The sequence below is a fragment of the Cajanus cajan genome, chromosome 3, assembly GCF_000230855.2.
Source record: "Cajanus cajan strain Asha chromosome 3, NIPB_CcT2T_4, whole genome shotgun sequence".
In the NCBI taxonomy this organism is placed as follows: Eukaryota; Viridiplantae; Streptophyta; class Magnoliopsida; order Fabales; family Fabaceae; genus Cajanus; species Cajanus cajan.
In genome coordinates, this window is record NC_138519.1 from 21,427,586 (window position 1) to 21,433,654 (window position 6,069).

Genomic DNA, 6,069 nt, shown 5'->3' on the forward strand with positions numbered 1-6,069 from the left:
GGAAGCATGTGTCCTTATTTCATCACTGATATGGGTCCCAATATTGACCTCTTTTATCTCTCGGCCATGCCCCAAATTTATAGTCTCCAATTTCTCTTGACAAGCTTCTTGATCTAGCAATCTTTGCAGATCCGGAGAAATGGTTTCCTCATCACTGTCCAACTCAACCCATTCATCCTCAACTTTTGGATCCCGGTCAGAGCGAACAATTACAGACATAATTATTTTATTGGTTCTGTTTAGGTTTAGAATTATTAATGTTAATGAGGAAAGAGAGAAAAGAACAAAAAAGAGAATAATGTGAAAAATGCCTCTTTATTGATATGTATTAAAACTGTACAAAAACCCTTATTTACATGAAAAGGTTCTCATGATCTCGGGTACTGATCATGAGTCCCTAAAAGAGAAATATGAAGGGGCCCTATCGTGGCTTGTTCTTCTCTCTACTCCTGCTTTGGCAGAGGATTCTTGCTCACGTCGGGCGCTGTCGAATCGAAGGTGACCCACCCGGCATCAATAAGGTCTTGGACCCTGTATTTGAGAGCTAGGCATTTCTCTGTTGAATGCCCTGGTGCCCCCGAATGGTATAAACATTTGTCTTGTGGCTTGTACCAATCGGGGTAAGGTGGGTCGATCTTCCTTGGTGGAACATGAGCTAGAAGTTTGGCTTCTACTAGCTTCGGCAGGAGATCGCTATAAGTGGTCGGAAGTTTATCAAACTTCTTCACAGGGATGAATTGCGATCTTCCTGACTTCGAAGTGGAAGAAGATGAAGAAATGGTTATGGCGTTGACTCCTTCCTCCTTCTTCTTCCCAAAGGTCTTCTTAGCTTCGAATGATTGGGAGGGCTTTGCTAGCTTCCCACTTTTAAGTCCTTGTTCCACTCTCTCCCCAATGGTGATGATGTCCGAGAAGAGTGTCGTTGTGTTCCCTATCATTTTATCGTAATAGGGACCAGTCAACGAGTTGATGAATAAGGACACCGTCTCCTTATCCGACAGCGGGGGCTCTATCTGTGCCGCCAACTCCCTCCATCGTTGGGCGTACGCCTTGAAAGATTCATCATTCTTTTTACTCAAGGCTTGAAGATCTGACCTATCGGGTGTTAGGTCGATGTTGTATTTGTAGCGCTTGAGAAAGGCGTCGGCCAACTGCCTCCATGTGTGTACTAGATTTCCATCTAGCTGCATATACCAGTTGAGTGCAGTTTCAGCTAAGCTCTCTTGAAAGCAGTGGATCAAGAGCTTTTCATTTGTGGCATATGCGGCCATCTTGCGACAGTACATGGTGAGATGACTTTTGGGGCAAGTCGATCCCACGTACTTTGGGAAATCCGACACTTTAAATTTAGGAGGGAATTGGATGTCTCTCACTAAACACATGTCGGCGGCATCCTTGATGTCAAAATCATGCCCCTCCATAGCCCTTAGCCGATCCTCGAGGGCGTGGAATTGTTCCTTTGATACTTCGGGCTCTTTAATCATAATTCCAGCCCCAAGGTGTACAGCGTGTGGAGGATCTTTTTCATGCTCTTCCTCCTCTCCCTCATGATGGGACCCATGATCACTGTGATGAGATTCATGGATGTTGTGATGACGCATGAGTTCCATCATTTGCGCCATTTGGTCTTTAAGTTGTGAAAGCTCGGTTGTGAGCTTTTTGTTTTGCTCCTCCAATGCTTCCATTTTCTTGATCTTCTTTGCGCGTGTGAGGACAGAGAGATGACCAGCCACTTTCTAAAATGAATGTTTATTCTAATTAGCTTATTTATGATATGAATACACTCTTGATGTGAGCTTGATAATCTTTCATCTTTGAGGCGCTGCCTTTTTAAGATGAAAGTTTATCACCCTCCCTAGGCTATTATCTCTCCACAACGGAGAATCTCAATAGTCACGGGTCTCTTTCACTCACATCGAGAGGGTATTAGTGAACCTATAAATGATGATGAGGATGCATGAGGTATTATTGATAATGATGCCTATGCTCCTTACTTTTATTATATTTTCACACATTGGTTTTTCCTCTCATGTCATGACATTTTCATGCATGGGGATTATTTTTTAGACCTTATCACGAGGTTATTTATTAATGCACAAACAATTGCACATAAGCATTTACACAAACAATTCACTCATCCACGAACAGTCACGAGCGAATCACGAGGTAGGGGTCTCCTGCAGAAAAGTGCATATTCAAGGAGGATCTAACTGTTCTCACTTGGTCAAAGGCCCCCAAGGTGCCCCCATTATAGGGACCCAATTCCTCTCGTCGTAAGTCGATGGAAAGTTCCAACGCACTGTCGGACTCGAGTTCATGGTTATCACCTTGAGTGATGTTTTTCCGACAACGGTCTCGTAGGCTCCTATAGACCCATTCAACCGGCCGTACTAACATCCACTCCCTATGGATTACCACTCATGCCCCCGGGTATAGAGGGAACTGTTGTGTGCAAAGGTTTGTGTGCAATTTATTTCAAACAATTGCAGAAATTTAAACAAACAACAGTTATTTAAAGCATGTTATCATACAAGCAAGGGGTAATGAAGTAATTTTAACTATTATTTGTTAAAAATAATCTGTCACTAAATGGGACTGACTCTCGAAGCTTCCCCAGCGGAGTCGCCATCTGTCGCCACCCGGCCCGAAACGGGCCTCGGCGATCGCGAAGACGGTCGAGCTCGCTTTTATTTTAGTTTTGAAAATGTATTGGATTATTAGAACGACTTGTTCTCAAACTGAGACCTTGTCGATCTTATCCAATTTATTTATTAAAAGTCTCACCAATCCATATTAATCCCAAGCGGGACCCTCCATGGATTAGTGGTTTTCGCAAAAGGAGGGTTCGTGGAGTCGCCACCAATGTTTTACTCAAAACATTGGAAAAAGGGATAAGGCAATTGATTTTATAAATCAACTTTGGCCATTACAACCAGAGTCGGGTAAGGGAGTCGGTTACGCGTGGGGAAGGTGTTAGCACCCCACAGCGCCCCTTTCGGGTTCCCTATGACAGATTATTTCTAAAATAATAGCGTAAAATTACTAAATTACCCCTATTTATTATAAGCGATTATAAATTAACTATCTACATGATGACAGTTTAAATATGCACACAGAAAGCAGTAAAAGGAAGGATTTAAGAAGAAACCTTTTGAAGCGTGCTTTTATATATTGAGTAAAACTGGGAAGCTTTTTGGCGTTCCCTCGCTCTACAAGCTCGCTCGCTCTCTCCTATAAAATTTTGACTATGGAAATCCGGAGGATTTCCCTTCGACTAGGTTCGAATCTCCAAGCTAAGTGCTCGGAATTCCAGAACTTCGTCGGATCGACTCCCAGAGAGATTTCTAGGGCAGAACACTGCTCAAAAAACCCCAGAATACTCAAGGAGGGAGTCAAAACTGAGTGTGAAAGTCTCCAATGACGTCCAATTGACGTCATATTTATAGGGAACAGGCCCAATACGGGCTACAGAACCAATACGGCCGTATTGAAATTTTTGAACTTCAATACGGCCGTATTGAGTTCAATACAGCCGTATTGAGTTCAATACGGCCGTATTGAAATTCAGAAATTTCAATACGGCCGTATTGAGTTCAATACGGCTGTATTGAAGCTTCAATACGGCCGTATTGATTTCAGTACGGCCGTATTGAAGTTTCAGAAACTTCAATACGCCGTATTGAGTTCACTGCGGCCGTATTGAAGCTTCAATACGGCCGTATTAAGTTCAGTACGGCTGTATTGGGCTTCATTCCCTCCACTTCCTTATTTTGAGCTATTCTAAGACCTCTAGACCTACAGAGAACCCTCCTAGGGCCTTCCAGGAGTCCTTCTGGCTGATCTTCCTTCAGTCTTCGAGAGTCTTCAAGCTTTATTTCCGACCTGGACAATTTTAGGGGTCTACAGGGTTCAGTGTTCGGCTGAGTGCCGGATTCCGCTTGGGGAATATTTATTGATATTTTTTGATTTTTCTCCTTTTGCAGGGATGCCTCTTGAGTAGGCGACTGGGGATTTGGGGATCTTATGTATCCCAAAGTATTTTTTAGGAAGCCTCTGCAGGCTTAGCCTCACTCAACGCCTGAGTTGAAGAGCTATCTTCACTGAGGAAGTTTTAAAGTCCTTTGACTTGGATATCCTTCTTGGGCGATCGTGTTTCCATTAGGGACTTTGACGATCTTGCTTGATAGCTCTTGCTGGGGATTTTGAGTCCAAGAGCGTGAGTTGAGGTTTCTCTGGGGAGTATTATTTCTGCGAGCCTCTCCAGGCTCAATTATTCTTTGATGTAGAGGATGAGGAGTATTTTGGTAAGCCTCTCCAGGCTCAGTTATTCTGTACAAACTGTTTGTTGGATTTTCTGTATCCTTGCCTTTTTTCATTTTCGGCTGTAGACCCCTAAAATTGTCCGGGTCAGAAATAAAGCTTGAAGACTCTCGAAGACTGAAGGATAATCAGCCAGAAGGACTCCTCGAAGGCCCTAGGAGGGTTCTCTGTAGGTCCAGAGGTCTTAGAATAGCTTAAAATAAAGAAGTGGAGGGAAAAAGCCCAATACGGCCGTACTGAACTCAATACGGCCGTATTGAAGCTTCAATACGGCCATACTGAAGTCAGTACGACCGTATTGACACTTCAATACGACCGCTGCGAACTCAATACGGGCGTATTGAAATTTCTGACTTTCAATACGACCGTATTGAACCCCAATACGACCGTATTGAAGTTCAAAAATTTCAATACGGCCGTATTGGCCCTGTAGGCCGTACTGCGCCTATTCCCTATAAATATGACGTCAATTGGACGTCATTCCACACTTTTCAACATAGTTTGAACCCTCTCCTTGAGTATTCTGGGGTTTTTGAGCAGTGTTCTGCCCTAGAAATCACTCGGAGAGTTGATCCGACGAAGTTCTTGAGCCCCGAGCCATTTTGCTTGAGGATCGAACCTAGTCGAGGGGAAATCTCTTTGATTCCCTTAGTTAAAATTTTGTTCTAGGAGAGCGAGGAGCGGGCTTGTAGAGCGAGGGAACGCCAAAACGCTTCCCAGTTCATTTTTTATAAAAAGCACGCTTCAAGAGGTTTCCCTTCAATCCTTCCTTTTACTGCTTTCTGTGTGCATATTTAAACTGTCATCATGTAGATAGTCAATTCATAATTGTTTAGAATAAATAGGGGTAATTTAGTAATTTTACGCTGTTATTTTAGAAAATAATCTGTCATAGGGAACCCGAAAGGGGCGCTGTGGGGTGCTAACACCTTCCCCACGCGTAACCGACTCCCTTACCCAACTCTGGTTGTAGTGGCCAAAGTTGATTTTTAAATCAATTGCCTTATCCCTTTTTCCAATGTTTTGAGTAAAACATTGGTGGCGACTCCACGAACCCTCCTTTTATGAAAACCTCTAATCCATGGAGGGTCCCGCTTGGGATTAATATGGATTAGTGAGCCTTTTAATAAAATTGCTCGTTTGACGAGGTCTCAGTTTGAGAATAAGTCATTCTAGCAATCCACTATTTTTAAACAAATAAACGAGTCCAACCATCCTTCGCGAATGCCGAAAGCCCGTTTCGGGCCGGTGGCGACAGATGGCGACTCCACTGGGGAAGCCTTGAGAGTCAGTCCCATTTAGTGATGGATTATTTTCAAAATAATAGTCTAAAATTACTTCACTACCCCTCACTTGTATGATAACATGATTTATTATATGGCTTTAATAACTGTTGTTTGTTTAATTTCCGCAATTGTTTGAAATACAAACTGTACACAAACCTTTGCACACAACAGTTCCCTCTATACCCGGGGGCATGAGTGGTAATCCATAGGGAGTGGATGTTAGTACGGCCGGTTGATGGGTTTATAGGAGCCTATGAGACCGTTGTCGAAAAGCATCGCTCAAGGTGATAACCATGAACTTGAGTCCGACGGTGCGTTGGAGCTTTCCATCGACCTACGACAAGAGGAATTGGGTCCCTATAATGGGGGCACCTTGGGGGCCTTTGACCAAGTGAGAACAGTTAGATCCTCCTTGAATATGCACTTTTCTGCAGGAGACCCCTACCTCGTAATTCGCTCGTAA